We start from the raw sequence: 16451 nt of genomic DNA, 5'->3' as shown, positions 1-16451 counted from the left end.
CAGATTGAGTTCCTCCCCAGAGCCAGGGACAAAGGTGAGCAGTAATTTGCCTAGAGACTTGCAAACACAAGTTGGAAAGGACAATTCAGATCACCCTTGCCCAGGCTTCGTTCCATTCAGAAGCTCAAGAATGGCTGCCATTCTCATTGTGCTTGCAGAGCTGGGGGCTTGACTCAGACCTGGCACAGTCCTCTCCGCCTGGCTCCTCTCAGAACCAGTCAGAGGGCCTTGGAGCACAACCTCAGGCCAAGCAAATCCCAATCCCCTGGGGCTGACCGATAAAGCCTTCCTCTGGTGACTTGAAAGCACAGCCGGGCCTGAGAAACCAATTGGGCACATCCGTCCCTCACCCTACTGGGATCTGTTACACATTTTACAGGATTAACTCAGACACTGAATGGATTGCGGAGAAGACAGGGAATTGGCCTCAGGTACTTCTACATGCTTGATTGATGACCCTTGGACCCTCCACGTTAAAAGAAAGAAAGAGTATAAACTCGTAGGACTGGATGGCACCCAGAGCCGTTGGTTTGGACCAAGCTTTGAAATGTGGTTTGTTGCCTTAAAATTGGGTGCTCATCATTAAGGAAGTATCTTCAGGGCATGCCCCAGGGAACTCCCTGGGAGTGGGAACCAGGAAGCCACTGCTGATTTATAAATGTGGCTGAAGGGGTAGTCCAGGGAGGTTAATGTTAACTGAAAGACAGCTAGAGGATAAGCTAGGGACTGTGTAACTTAGTGTTTTGGGCGGTAGAGGAGGATTGTCGTTAATAATATAAATACAAGAATGTTCCTCAACTACAAAGTGTTAAGAATATGGTGGTACACGGGGAAAATACAATTTATGTATTTTATAGACTATAGTTAACAGTAATTTTGTGATATTTTTGTAAGAGAGGCAAAAAAGGTACTGTAGCAATGCTTAAGGTTAAAAAAAAAGGAATACAGGGTTTATTTTTATGAGATATGAATATGGTCAAGCATTTTTTTCCTTCATTGGCTTCATTAACAAGGAGAGCTTGGTCATGTCATTTAGCCAGTCTGTGCTCATCTGTGTATCTTTCTGAATACTGGAGGAACAATTGAGTTTGTTTTTAGGATTAAATGATAAAAGAGATAAGTGTGCCTGGACAGATTTTTTTTAAAAAAATAATGCTTCCTTATTTTGTTAAGCTGCTTTTTGTCCATTATTTTACTTTTTGAAGTTGAAATAAAGTTTACTTAAATTTTTTTTTTTTTAAAAAAAAGAAGAGGCCACCTCTCTGACAGGCAGCAGCCGGGTGAGCCAGGCAAGGAGAAAGAGGCCACTGCATCATCCCCCACCCCTGCATTTGGACCCAAACCATTGAATCTCCACTGCTTATGTACAGTGGCATGAAAACACAATTTTAAGACATTTCCTAGTCTCTATCTGTTATGGATTGACTCATGCCCCCACAAAGCCATGTTCAAGGCCGAAGCCCATGTCCTGTGGCTGGGAACCCATTGGTAAATAGGCTCTTGGAAGATATTATTAGTGAAGACGAGGCCAAGCTCAATCAGGGCAGGCCATAACCCCATAGGACTGGAGGCATGATAAGCAGAGGGAAGTTGGGCACAATAAGAGACGGACGGGGAGAGAGACGGCCATGTGACAGGGGCAGAGATTGAGTTGTGGATCACTAGCAAGCCACCACCGGAACCCCACAGACTTTGGAGAAACCATGATCCTGCCAGCTATTGAACATCTAGCCTCCAGAACTGCAAGGCAATAAATTCCAGTCATTTAAACGAACCATCTGGTATTTTTTGTTACAGCAGCACTGGCACGCTGATACCATCCAACTAGAATGAAGCCTCACGCTGCTCACTAAAGCAGCCACAGCTGTGCTGACACGGTATTTCTGCAGCAGAAGCTGTTGGGTTGCAGGGTGTTTAGGACAGCTGTCCTGGCAATTCTGGTTTCTGAGTGTGAGAAGCCATGGTTCTCCTGGCTACATCAGGCCCCTCTTACCTGGTGACTCAACCTCTGTCCTTAAAGGGGTTACTGGGAGACCATACTGGTGAAAGCAAAGACTCAGAGCAACGAGGCAGGCACATCTTCCCCCTGAGAACACTGTGTCCTTAAAAGTCGAGTCCAACTTGAACTGAATTTGCAGAGCCTCTAAAGATCTTGTCTAAATTTACCCTGACCCACTTAGGGGGGCGCCAGACCAAGTGGAACTTTTTTTTTTTTTTTTTTTGGAATTTGGGACACTGTACTCAATTCACATAACGCAGATCGAGATGAGGTTCCAGTCTTAATCTGCCGCCCACGATGTTGATGTCCACTGGGGCAAGGTGACGCGCGTCCCCACCTGGCCCGGGGCCTCCTTGGGGTCAGTGACGCAGACAGAGCGGGTGACGTGGGGGCGCATCTCGTTGCCTAGCAACGCAAAGACAGTCAGTCACACCTGAGAGCCTCAGAAGCCTCATGTGGTGAGCAGATGACTCCTGTTACTGTGGCATGTCAACAAAGCACCAGAGGCCCGGGTGGAAGATAGAATGCCGTGGCTAGCACGTGGGGGGCTCTCCTCCGCTGTGTTTAAAACGTATCCCCCCCTACGCCCGGTGCAGGGGTGCAGCCCGTGCTGCTGTGCGGACTCCCCAGGGAAGGTCTTTGTATTTCCAGCTTCCGCCAGCCTAACTCTGCGCTCCACGGGCCGCCAGAAGACGGCTAGGCGTCGTCTCGGCCTGGCTTGAACCGTGCATTTTGGCTCTGCTGGCACGCTGGGTGCGTAGCCGGGTGAAAGGCAGGGGTCTCCCTCTTCACCCCACAGCGCTGCACCTATTAGGAGATCCTCAGCAAACGCCTGTTGGCGCCACTGCTCTCATTTGCAATGTGTTGGGTTTTTTCCTTAGGGGGAGGCGGGGTTAAAACTCAAGGAACGCCCCCTGATCCGAGTCACCTGAAAGACTCAGCACAACACACTTCACAAGATTGGGGATCTGGAGGGTTGAACCTAGTGTCTTTTTGCTGCAGTCACTTTGGCCTGCTCACAGGTCTTCTCTTAACTTGTGGTCAGCCAGGAGCCCCTCAGAGGCCCTGCCCACCCTCAGACTCTGGGTTAAGGGAGTGGGTGGGGGAAAGGGAGGTGTCAGGAGCCCTCCTCTCCCCTCTGCCTTGGGCAAACTGGACCAAGTTCTGTTCCTCCTGCATCCAGGCACCCGGGAGAATCAGATGGCCTGATACTTCCACATCTCTCCGTGAGTAATAAGCACAATACCAAGCGCCATCTCCCTCGATCTAACAATCCTGGGCATCTCCTAGATGCAGAAGCGGGGGCTCAGGGAAGTTAAGAATGGACAGCCAGCAAAAGGGAAGCCGGGGACTTAGGAGCTGGGTAATCTGACCCCAAAGTCCACGCACATGACACCTGCCTCCACGTGATTTATCCTCTGTGCCCCTCGCTCCAGGTTGAAATTGTCCACTAGCCTTTCTGAGCATCTCCAGAAGCACACAGTCACCTGCGCCGTACTGGGGCAGCATTTGAGGGCAACTGTGCAAGGCAGTGGTGAGGTTTGGGGTCCATCTGTTCATGCCATCAGCAAACCCATGATGAGTGCCAGGCGCTGCATACGGGTGCAAATAAAGCCTGGTTCCTGCCCCCAAAACACTCGCTGTCCAGAAGAAGACACAGCCATAAGCAAATAAATGCCGGGTGCGTGTTAGGTAAGTTAGAAATATGTTTGTTTTAGTCTGGTAGGCTGCCAAAAGCAACATACCAGAATGGGTTGGTTTTGACAGTGGGGATTCATTAAGTAACAAGCTTACAGTTCTGAGGTCGTGAAAGTGCCCAGATCAAGGCGTCATCGGGCCATGCTTTCTCCCTGAAGATGGGCTGCTGGCAATCACGAGGATTCCTCTGTCACTTGGCAAGGCACGTGGCAGCTTCTGCTGGTCTCTCCCTTCCAGGTTTCATTGCTTTCAGCTTCTGGCTTCCCTGGCTTTCTCTTCTCTCTCTCTCTGAATTTCGTTCTCTTATGAAGGACTCCAGTAAGAGGATTAAGACCCGCCCTGGAGTGACTACTGGAGTAACTTAATCAAAAGGCCCTTAACTGAAGCGATCTCATTAAAAGGCCCTGCCCACAATAGGCTTACCCCCCCCCCCGAATGAACTAACTTTAAAAACATAATTTTCTGGGGTCCAACAGCTTCAAACTTTCACAACGCCCCAGCCAATAGGGCGCAGGGGGGAGGGGTACCTACTCTAGGGGGGCCCAGGAATGAAATCGCAAAGGAGATGAGGCATTCTACCCTCTGCTGTCATCTTCAGATAAGACTGATGAAACCCCAGGAGGGAATATGCAAAGGCTTCCCCCAGGGATGTTTTAAACAGTCACCTCCTTTAGACCCAGAAAAGACAAATCCCACCCCAGCTCCCCCAAGGTGGCCCTTTCATTCACTCGCTCACAGACAATTGGGGTCTCCTCTGCACTTGGGGGTCCTCTGGGGACTGGGCAGGCAGCAGCGCAAGCCCAGGCCCTGCCCTTGCAGAGCTGGCAGCTACTCACCAGGCCTCTCACATGCTGAAAAGCTGCCCAGGTATGCATGTGCGACACTCTCAGCTCCTACCAGGATTCACGGGGGTACGTTTTGAAAACATTGGCACACACACAGTTGTTTACACTAGGAGCCATTTCCCTAGCTGCCACGGGCAGTGTTAGAACAGACACGCTACCAGTTTCTACAATGGCCCGGGGACAAAAATATGACTATCCTGACACTTGCCAAGGAGTGTCCTCCTGTAAGATGATATTTTGTCAAAAACAGGTGATCTGTGTGATTAGGCTCATTTCTCAAAAATCTTTCAGGAGAGATAATATACCCATATGTCATTCTTGTCCTCATTGCTACCCTCCAATTCCCATTCTTCTATTAATTGTACAAGTTAAGCCATCATGAACATTTAACGCTTAGTAGATAATAAATGAGCTTAGCCAGGACTATGATGTGCCTAAAATCCTGATTGTGTTTGAAGCCACTATTGGTCTTTTATAGCTCTAGGCCCCAATTCTGCCAGCCAAGCCAGATGTTAGAGACGTGCAGTGTCTCCGCCTCAATTTTCAGTTTAACTCTTCATTATTCCTTATGTGCCCAGTCATCTCTCTGTCCATCAACCCTCATTCATTTTATTCCCCTGTTCATGCTGGTCCACAGGTTATGAAGCCATCCGTCAGCAGCCTTCCTGGCTCAGGAGAAGAGGGGATTTTGCTGGGAAAGGAAGGAGAATGTTATGACCAGGCAGCTTGTACCGTGATCAAAGAACATTAACGTGATTTGTGGGAAGTTTTCTGGGAAGTTCTGTCTGATAATAGAGTTCCTACAAAGGAGGAAGCACTTGGCAAACCACCTGGGCATCAGCGGTCATTCCTATCCGAGATGTCCTCCAGGAACCACGTCACCGCCAAGGCCACACTGCTCTCTTGAGTGGACCAGCCCCACCTCAGGGAGTCAGAAGCTCCGGGCCAGGTGGCCATATCTACACTAAGCAGCTAGGGCAAACCTCTTCCTCCCTCTGGGACACCTGCAGGGAATGGGAGGCTCCCCAGGGTTTTTGTATTAGTCAGGGTTCTCTAGGGAAATAGAATCAATGGGAGATATCTGTAAATAGCATGAGATTGTGTAAGAGCCTCTCACATGACCATGGGGATGCACAAGTCCAGGTTCCACTGGCAAGCTGCAAACCAGGGGCTCCAATGCAAGTCAGATGAAGGTCCTTGATGAGTTTCTAGGAGACGATGGCTGTCCAAAGACAAGCTGGGAAATTCTCTCTGAATGCTGAAATCACTTCCCCTTTTAAGGCATTCAACTGATTCCATAAAGCGTCCCTCTTTGCTGATGGCAAACTTCCTGACTGGTGTAGAGGTAATCAGCTATTTATGCAGTAAACTCACTGATGACTAAAGTCCATAAATGTCCTTGTATTACAATTAGCCCAGTGCTTGCTTGACCAAACCATTGGGCACAATTACCTGGCCAAGTTGACACATTAGCCTAACCATCACACTTTCCTAGGGTGAGGAGGAGGGGTGCGAGTCTCTACCACTTGTTCTTTCTCATATGCCAAAAGGAGAAGAGCTTGAGCAGTAAATACAGCTCCCACCTGCCTCTACCATCATTGTAGTATTATGAAAAACGTGGTTGGTCTTTGTCCATAGTTCTCGGGGAAGCAACTTTTGAGTCTGGAATTTCCCATAATGGGAGCATCTTCTGTTCTTCATGGGAGGCCCAGGACCACACCTGGTAGTTCCTAGGTTAAGGAGATGATAGGAAGAGGGCAGCCACAGCTGCAGCCTGGAAGGGTGGGGGCTAGCTCCACCGAAAGAAAAATCAGGTGACTAGGGGGTTGTGGTTTGAGCCAAGTTGTATCAGCCCATCTCACCAACCTCTGGGGGGAGGGGTTGCTGCAGGTTGAGTTCAACCACATGGGCATCGATTCTACCCACCATGCCTGTGTAATGAGATCCCATATAAACTCGGGGCACTTGAAGCCATGAAGAGCTTCCATGACTGAGAAAATACAGGACTGCTTGATGAAAGAGTGACTCCACACAGAAAGACAGGGAAACTTGTGTTTGGGACCCTCCCAGACCTCGCCCTGTGCATCTCTTCTTTGGGCTTCTTCTTATTTCTATCATTTTACTATAACAAAACTATCACCTTGTACATATAGGACTCTCAGGGAGTTCTGAGAGTTGTTCTCGTGAATTGTCGAACCTGGGTGGGTGGGGAGGTGGAAACCCCTGAAATAGCAGTCAGCTTGTCTGAAGTGCAGGTGGCCTGGGAACCCCTGAACTTGTGACTGCCGCCTGAACAACCATCATGTAGAGGATTGCCTTTGAACACAAGGGGTCTGACTCCAGATAGTTAGAGTCATAATCAGATTGATTGATTACTGCAATATTTGCACTTGCTGACTGAACTTCTGATATCCTGTATAGCCATTCTCCTATGGGGAATACAAATTCAACCATTATCCCACTTTCCGTCCCACATGGGATCCTTTGCTCTTACTAAACTTCCCCTAGGACGTTTGCACGGCACTGCACCTCCAGCTTTCAGTGCCTGACTGCTGACCTCCTTTGCGAGAAACCCAGTTAACTCTACTATGATGCGGTTGTTTGCAGTGTAACCTCCAATTACACAGTCATACCAGAGTCTTAAATTTCTTTCTATTAGTCAATCGACAAATATTTATTAACCATTGTATTATTTTGCCAAAGACTGCCAATGTAAAAATACCAGAAATGGGTTGGCTTTTAGAATGGAAATTTTATTAGGGATAAAGCTTACAGTTCTGAGGCTGCAAAAATGTCCAAATCAAGGCATCATCAGAAATCTTTTCTCATCAAAGGTCAGCGCTAGCAGATCCTGGATTTCTGCCATGTGATGAGGCAAGATGGTGGGTCTGACAGTCTCTCTCTCTACAATTTTTCCTCAAGCTCAACTGTGGGAAATCAGACATCTCTCCCTGAGCCTGGTCTCCTTGAGCCTCTCAGGTCTTCTCTATCTTTCTGCAGCTGTAGGCAAACCTGGAATCCTCTCTCTCACATGGCTGGGCCAAAATGGCAGAGCTCCCTTTTCTACATCTCTCTGTGTCTGCCTTTATATAAGACACCAGTAAGAGGGTGGAGACCCAATCTGGGTCACACCTCCCTGACTAGTCCAGTCAAAAGCCCTAAAACATTCTAATCAAGTGACCTTATCAAGGTCCCTTAACTGAATCTAATGCAATCAAAGGGTCTCACACCGACAGAAATGGATTAGCTCAAAAACAATCTTTTCTGGAAATTCACAAAATTCAACCCATCATAACCATCTACTTCCCCAGTGTAGAGTACAGGGATACAAAGTCAAGTTAAGTAGATACTCATCTCAAGGAATGCTTCAGAGTCCAGTTGAAGAGAAAGTCACCATTCTATGAATACAGAACAGGGTGCCAGGGAGCATGGGGAGGGCAGACCTCATTCTGGCTTGGGGGAAGCAACTCAAGCAAAAATGAACCCCATTAGGACATCATTTTCTCAGGGATGTTCATTAGTTTAGCCCCTTGGGGGATGAGACTCTTGACTCAGGGTCCTAATTTGTGTTTTGATATGAAAAAATATCCAGCTAGGTTCTTTATTTTAAAATCAATTTTATTAATATATATTAATAAAGCATACAATTCATCCAAAGTGTACAATCAATGGTATTTGGTATAATTACATAGTTGTGCTTTTATCACTTCAATCATCATTAAAGCATTTTCAATACTTCAGTAATAATACTAAACAAAAACAAACAAACAAAAAAGTATTTACCTCTCAATCTCTCCATGCTTCCCCTGCTCTACATAGCTGCTATTTCTGGTTATTCTTGCACAATTTATTTATTAAACAGTTTTATTAAGCTATATTCATATATCATACCATCTCCCCAAAGTATATAATCAATGGTTTTTAGTATAATCACAATGTACATTCATCACCACAAAAAAATTTTAGAACTATTTCATTACTCCAAAAAGAAAAACTCTATACCCCTTCGCAGTCTTTCCCAGACCCCTACATCTAGCTAGGTTCTTTAACTCAGAACTTTATGATGACAAAAGTGAAGTCATATCCATATTAAGAAGTATATACACCATGGCAACAATGAAAAATAAACCTAAACACTGGCCATGGACCTCCCATTCCTTAAGCAAGGCGGCTGGAGTAGGGGCTCCTCCTGTGCCATTCTCCTTCAGGCCTCCCCCATGTAGGCCAGCACTTTGGATTCTTTGGAGCCGTTTCTGATACAGTTGCTAAAGGAACAGTCTTTATCTGTTGGTTTCTTTGAAAGGGCATGTGCCCCTCAGTGGACCTCCTGGAAGCTGTCCACACAGCTGGAGTCCCTAACTCTCTAGCCATGGTTTCTTCTCCTTCTCCTTCTCCTTCTCCTTCTCCTTCTCCTTCTCCTTCTCCTTCTCCTTCTCCATTTTCTTTTAAATGTTACATTAAAAAAATATGAGGTCCTCATATATCCCCCACCCCACCCATGCCACCCCTCCCACATCAACAAATTCTTCCATCATTGTGGCACATCCACTGCACCTGGCGAATACATTCTGGAGCACCACTGCAGCACATGGACAGTGGTCCACATTGTAGTCCACACTCGCCCCCAGCCCACCCAGTGGGCCACGACAGGACACACAATGTCCAGCATCCGTCCTTGCAGCACCACCTAGGACAACTCCAAATCCTGAAAATGCCCACACACCATTTCTCTTCTTCCCTCTCCTGACCATCAGCAGCCACTGTGGCCACCCTCTTCACATCACTACTACAATATCTTCCCTTACTAATCACAACGGTTCCCCAGCAGAACACAGTAACTCCACTCTAATCCATATTCTATTCCTCCATCTTGTGGACCCTGGGATGGTTATGTCCACTTCCCCACTATATCAAGAGGAGGTTTAGATTCCACATGGATGACGGATGCAATTCTCCTGCTTGCTGCTGTAGACACTCTTGGCTCCCTGGTGTGGTGGTTGACTCTCTTCATCTCCCTGTCAGCTGGCCTGGGTAAGTCCAAGAAACCAGAGGGTAGGAGCTGCAAGTCTGCTGAGGCCCAGGGCCTGGCTGTCACATGGACAATTCAGAGATTCAGGTCTCCTGAGTATACACCATCCCAAATGCCAACCACAGGCCCAGTAAAAGTAACAGAAGAGGCATGTGTAGAAAGGTTATATCTGAGTCCAACTCCATCACACTCAGGAACACAAACTCCAAAGTAGGGCCAACTGACATGGCCCTGAACTCCAGAGTCATCTGCCATGACCATAGAACCTGTGGGTTGCTGTAGCCTTCAGGAGAACCAGCACCTGGGTTTCCATCTACCTTGGCTGTCTCTGGTACCCTGCTGAGACATGCATAACCATCACCCCCTGATGAACTCCTGACTCTTTTTTGGAGACTCTTTAGCCATATAAACTCACTTGTCCTTTCCATTTCCCCCTTTTTATCCAAAGTCAAAAAGCAGTTTTTAACACCTGATATTACATGTAGGCTAAGATATTCTGCTGGTCTGAGTTGACCTCTTTGTTCATAGTCTTTTTGTAGTTACATCATCAGCTGGTGCTTGGTAGTAATCCCTCGGTGCCAGGGAGGCTCATCCCTAGGAGTCATGTCCCAATGCATCTACATGCTGAGTTTGGCTTAGAGAGTGGCCACATTTGAGAAACACGGAGGCTCTCAGGAGGTAACTCTTAGCACCCCACAGCTATAGGCCTAGTTCGTATTTCAGGTACACAGGCTCATAATCAGAGCCATCAGTATCAAGTAGCCACAGTTTCTTGGTGCCACTGCCCTTTCTGCAGGATCAACAGTGCTGGTGATATCAGAGTTCTCAGGACTACAGCAGACACTATGAAAGAAACAACACTTCCTTTTAGACTCTGAGCTGCAAACAGATCCTCATTGCATAGTCACAGAACAGGGAAATAAGTTCTGTGTGCCCTGGGAAGTAGTGGGTCCTGATGTAGCTATGGAATCTCTTCAGGGTATGTGTTGTACAGGCTACAGAGGTTGATAAAAGAGTATGGCTAGGGAAGGAAATAATACTGAGAGAAAGCTGAGAATCTGGAGGGGAAAGGAGGCTGTCAAAGCATAGTTCTCAAGAAAGTCAAAATGCAAACATAAAGGGAAAGGCTGTAAAAATTAGGATTGAAATTGGCTGTGAGGGACAGAAAAACCTAAACTGTAAACAAGATTGAGGTGTCTTTCTTTCATATAGAAACAAAGGCAATATGGGGCTGGTATGTGATCATAAGGAATGTAGGTTCCTTCTATATTGTGGCTTTATCACACTCAACATGGTGGCTTCTGACACATGATCCAAAATGGTTGCTCAAGCCCCATTCATCATATTCTTAATCCAGTCACCAAGAAGGAGGAAAGAGTAAAGGATGGATTGCCTCCTTTCTATGAGGACAGTTCTCAGAACGTGCATATATGCTTCTGCTTATATTCCACTGAGCCAGAACTCAGTCACACCTAGTTGTAAGGGGTGCTGGAAAATAAAGGTTTTATTCTGAAGAGCTGTGTGCCCCTCAAAGGCAGTTGAAGGCTTTCTAGCAGTTTAATGTGGCCTGAGTAAAATATCAACGTTTAAGATCTCAGAGATGAAGCACTGCCAGGTGATGGCCATAGGAATGAAGTTCATTAATATATTGAAGTCAGGAAACAGACTTATCCGTGGGAAAGATCATTACCAATATAGAAGATGAAGCCACACAAATCAGATGAGGAATTTGTGTGGAGTGATTCCAAGGCCAGTGATGAAGTCCTTGCTGTGTGGTGGAACTTGCATGGAGCAGTGACTTCAGTTTGTCCTAGAATTATCTAATTGTTGCACTAGGTGAAAATGTACCTTAAGACATATCAAGATCTTTCTCTGCTCTCTCCCTTTTGATTTCCCACAGTGCTTTAGACACTGAAAACCCTTAATGAATACAGAATATCAAACATGGCCTCTTCCAAGACCACAAGGCTCTTGCTGACTGAGCATTAGAAAAATGGCAAATATTCTTTTCATCGTGGCATAGTATTTTAGTCAACTGCCCAGCTTTACAGGAGACCCATTTGAAATGTGCTACGTTTTCCGTGAAGACTGAAAACAACTCAGGGTAAAAACACACAAAACAAGACAAAATTAGGGAAGTTTTATGTGTGTTGTGTTGTTATGGTAGAATGAGAATAGACCAAAGAGTTAGAGGAGAATATCTATTTCCAAAATAGCCACAACAGGGAAGTGGACTTGGCCCAGTGGTTAGGGCATCCATCTACCACATGGGAGGTCAGTGGTTCAAACCCTGGGCCTCCTCGACCCGTGTGGAGCTGGCCCATGCGCAGTGCTGATGCGCGCAAGGAGTGCCGTGCCACGCAGGGGTGTCCCCCGTGTAGGGGAGCCCCATGCGCAAGGAGTGCGCCCGGTAAGGAGAGCCGCCCAGCGTGAAAGAAAGTGCAGCCTGCCCAGGAATCGTGCCGCACACAGGGAGAGCTGACACAACAAGATGACACAACAAAAAGAAGCACAGATTCCCGTGCTGCTGACAACAACAGAAGCAGACAAAGACGCAGCAAATAGACACAGAGAACAGACAACTGGGGCAGGTGGTGCGGGGCTGGTGGTGGAGAGAAATAAATAAATAAATAAATCTTCAAAATAGCCACAACAGAGGGGACTCTCTTTCTATAAAGATTATGCCGGGAGGGGGCAAGATGGCGGCTGAGTGAACATCCCTGTTAGAGTCTTCTGCAGGGAATCGGCTGGGTGGCGTTGGAGACTCTTTGGGACCGGATTGTTTCGGGATTTTTGCTGGTCCGGAGGTGTCTGGACATCGATTTGGAGGGAAGGTAACAGAGAGGATTCGTCTGTGAAATATACACGGAGATCCCAGCTACCTGCAGAGGATTCCCTTCTTGGGTAGGCGGAGACGAGGCATCTAGCCCCGCTTGGTGGGGCTGAGCCAGGCCGGGCCGGTGCAGGCCCCGGCGGCGGGCCGCGGTAGCGCTTGGAGCCGGGCGGGGCCGGTGCAGGCCCCGGCGGCGGGCCGCGGTAGCGCTTGGAGCCGGGCGGGGCCGGTGCAGGCCCCGGCGGCGGGCCGCGGTAGCGCTTGGAGCCGGGCGGGGCCGGTGCAGGCCCCGGCGGCGGGCCGCGGTAGCGCTTGGAGCCGGGCGGGGCCGGTGCAGGCCCCGGCGGCGGGCCGCGGTAGCGCTTGGAGCCGGGCGGGGCCGGTGCAGGCCCCGGCGGCGGGCCGCGGTAGCGCTTGGAGCCGGGCGGGGCCGGTTCAGGCCCCGGCTGCGGGCCGCGGTAGCGTTTGGAGCCGGGCGGGGCCGGTTCAGGCCCCGGCTGCGGGCCGCGGTAGCGTTTGGAGCCGGGCGGGCCTGGGTCAGGCCGCGGCGGGTACGGAGCCGGGCAGGGCCGGTCCAGGCCGCGGTGGCGGGAGGTGGATGCCGGAGCCGGCTGGGCCGCTGTAGCGAGCGGAGCTGGGTGGAGCCAGGCCAGGCCAAGGCGGCGTGAGGAGCCGGGCAGAGCCGGTCCAAGCCTCCGCGGCGGGCGGAGCCGGGCCTGCGGAGGGGTTTCTGTTTTTTTTTTGTTTTTTTTTTTTTTTGTTTGTTTGTTTGTTTGTTTGTTTTTTTAATTTTACTTAAATTTTTTTTTTTTTTTTTTTGAGCATCTGCAGTACTGGGGAGTTCGTGGGCCCTGGGCGGCCTATTGGGGGTTTGTGGGAAGGGAGGTGCTTGCAGACCCATTTGGGCAGACAGACGGGGGGGTTTTAGGGCAAAGCGGGGGGAAGTTGTTGTTTTAGATAGTGTTGCAATTGTGACACGTGTGTACCTGTATCTCTCTTCTCCCTATCCGTTCCCCACCGTTTGCCCATCCTCTTTTTCTTTCTTCATTTCTTCTTGCCTTTCTTTTTTCTCTATTATAATTAGTTTTTTTTTTTTTGTTTGTTTGTTTTCGGTTTTCTCTTTCCCTCTTGTCCCTCATCTTCCACTTATTTTTACTTTAATTCAAGTATACAATAGGTGCTACAGGGAACGCCTCACATTTGCTGGGTTTTCCCATCCTCCACTGCCTCATTTCTGTGTGAACTGATTTAGGCTACCTACACTATCCCCCTTCCCCTGCATCTTGATATCCACTATCATCTACTGTCTCTCCTATATTCCACCCCCCACCTCCCGTTCTTTGATCCACAAAGTGTCTAACTCTTAATTTCTAATACCTTTGTTCTGTTTTCTGTCTATTATCCACTCTTGAAACTATTACCTTTCTTTTCTTTTTCCCTCTCTCATGAAAACAATAGCTGTGTAGTTCATACCATATTCCTCCCAAATTCAGTCATCAACTTCATAAAAGGTACTCTACCTACAGCTATAACTCTATACAATCTACATGAATCTAACCTCCATCCTTCCAGATCTCATATTCCTGCTTTATTAACATACATCACCAATACAACTTTACACTTTTCCCTTGCTTACACAATTGCCTTTCCCCAACACTAATACTTTCCTCTAAAGTGAACTTAACCAACAACAAGTAACTAGAATAAGAAGATAAAAGTGACAAAGAGAAGATATAACACCTGTGCAAAAATAACAACTAATTAACCTCCAAGAGCAGACAAAGAAGCTAAGGAACTGATTAAATTCGTCAAAATAAAGAGATGACCAGAAAGCAACAAAAATCTACGAACCAAACCAATAATCAGGAAAACATGGCTGAATCCAATCAACAAACCAATAATCACGAAGGGGAGCAAAACTTGGCACAAGCAATGAAAGATCTCAGAACATTTATCACCGACAAAATTGATGCAGTAATGAAAGAGGTTAACAACATGAAGACATCACTTGGAGGGGAAATTGCAGACATACGCAAAAACATAACAGATATGATGGGAATGAACACCACAGTTCAAGAAATCAAAAATACACTTGCAGCAAATATCAGCAGACTAGAAGAGACAGAGCAGAGAATTAGTGATGTGGAAGACAGTACATCAGAAATCAAACAGATAGTAGAAGGGGTCAATAAGAAGATAGAAAAAATCCAATTAGGATTTAGGGACCTGAATGACAATGCAAAACGCTCAAACATACGTATTATAGGCATTCCAGAAGGTGAAGAGAAGGGAAAGGGGTCAGAAAGAGTGTTGCAGGAAATAATGACTGAAAACTTCCCAAATCTACTGAAAGAGACAGATGTACATATCCAAGAAGCACAGCGCACTCCACAAGTCATAAACCCCAACAGGCCCACCCCAAGACATATACTTGTCAAATTATCCAATGCTCAAGACAAAGAGAAGATCCTAAAAGCAGCAAGAGAAAAGAAAACCATCACATACAAGGGAAGCTCAATTAGATTAAGTGCTGATTTTTCTTCTGAAACCATGGAGGCAAGAAGACAGTGGTATGATATAGTCAAGGTACTAAAGGAAAAAAATTTCCAACCAAGAATACTCTATCCAGCTAAACTAGCATTCAAACATGATGGAGAGTTCAAAATATTCGCAGACAAACAGAAACTGAAAGAGTATACCAACAAGAAACCTCCCCTTCAAGAAATTCTAAAGGGAGTTCTGCAGGAAGAAAGGAAAAAACAGGAAAGGCAAAGTTGGAGGAGAGTATAAGACCAACAACAACAACAAAAAAGACAAAAAAATATATACAAACAAAATATGACAAACACAAATCCAATCAAAATATGGCTAACACAAATAATTCCTTGATAGTAATAACACTGAATGTCAATGGATTAAACTCACCTATCAAAAGATTCAGACTGGGACACTGGATAAGGAAATATGACCCATCCATATGCTGTCTACAAGAGACACATCTTAGACCCAGAGACGCATGGAGATTGAAAGTGAAAGGCTGGAAAACAATCATACAAGCTAACAATAACCAAAAAAAGGCAGGAGTAGCTATATTAATATCAGACAAAATAGACTTTAAATGTGAAACAATTGTGAGAGACAAAGAAGGATACTACATTTTAGTCAAAGGGAAAATCTGTCAAGAAGATCGAACAATCATAAATATCTATGCCCCTAACAAGGGTGCCTCTAAATACGTCAGGCAAACGCTGGAAAAACTAAGTGAAAGAATAGATACATCTACAATTATAGTGGGGGATTTTAATACACCACTATCAATTCTGGACAGAACATCTCAAAAGAGAATCACCAAAGACACAAAACATCTGAATAGTATATTAGAGGAGCTCGATCTAATAGACATATATAGATCGCTACACCCAAACACAGCAGGATATACATTTTTCTCAAGCGCACATGGATCATTCTCCAAGATAGATCATATGCTAGGCCACAAAGAAAGGCTGAACGAATTCAGAAAGATTGAAATCATACAAAACATTATCTCTGACCACAGTGGAGTCAAGCTGGAGATTTGCAAGGGAAAGAAGCCCAGATTTCACACCACGATTTGGAAATTAAACAACACACTCTTAGAAAAACAGTGGGTCAAAGAGGAAATCTCAAAAGAAATCAATGACTACCTTGAAACAAATGATAATGATAACACAACATACCAAAATTTATGGGATGCAGCAAAAGCAGTACTGAGAGGGAAGTTTATAGCCATAAATTCATATATCAAAAAAGAAGAAAGAGCAAAAATTGAAGAACTAACTGCACATTTGAAGGAATTAGAAAAACAACAACAAAGTAACCCAACAGGAAGAAGAAGGAAGGAAATAACAAAGATAAGAGCAGAACTAAATGAAATAGAAAATAAGAAAGCACTTGAACAGATAAACAAGACCAAGAGCTGGTTTTTTGAGAAGATTAACAAAATTGACAAACCTTTAGCAACACTAACAAAGAAAAAAAGAGAGAAGATGCAAATTCACAAAATAAGAA

Source organism: Dasypus novemcinctus, chromosome 16 (genome assembly GCF_030445035.2).
Source record: "Dasypus novemcinctus isolate mDasNov1 chromosome 16, mDasNov1.1.hap2, whole genome shotgun sequence".
Taxonomy (NCBI): domain Eukaryota; kingdom Metazoa; phylum Chordata; class Mammalia; order Cingulata; family Dasypodidae; genus Dasypus; species Dasypus novemcinctus.
Note: the sequence above shows the minus strand (reverse complement) of the source record.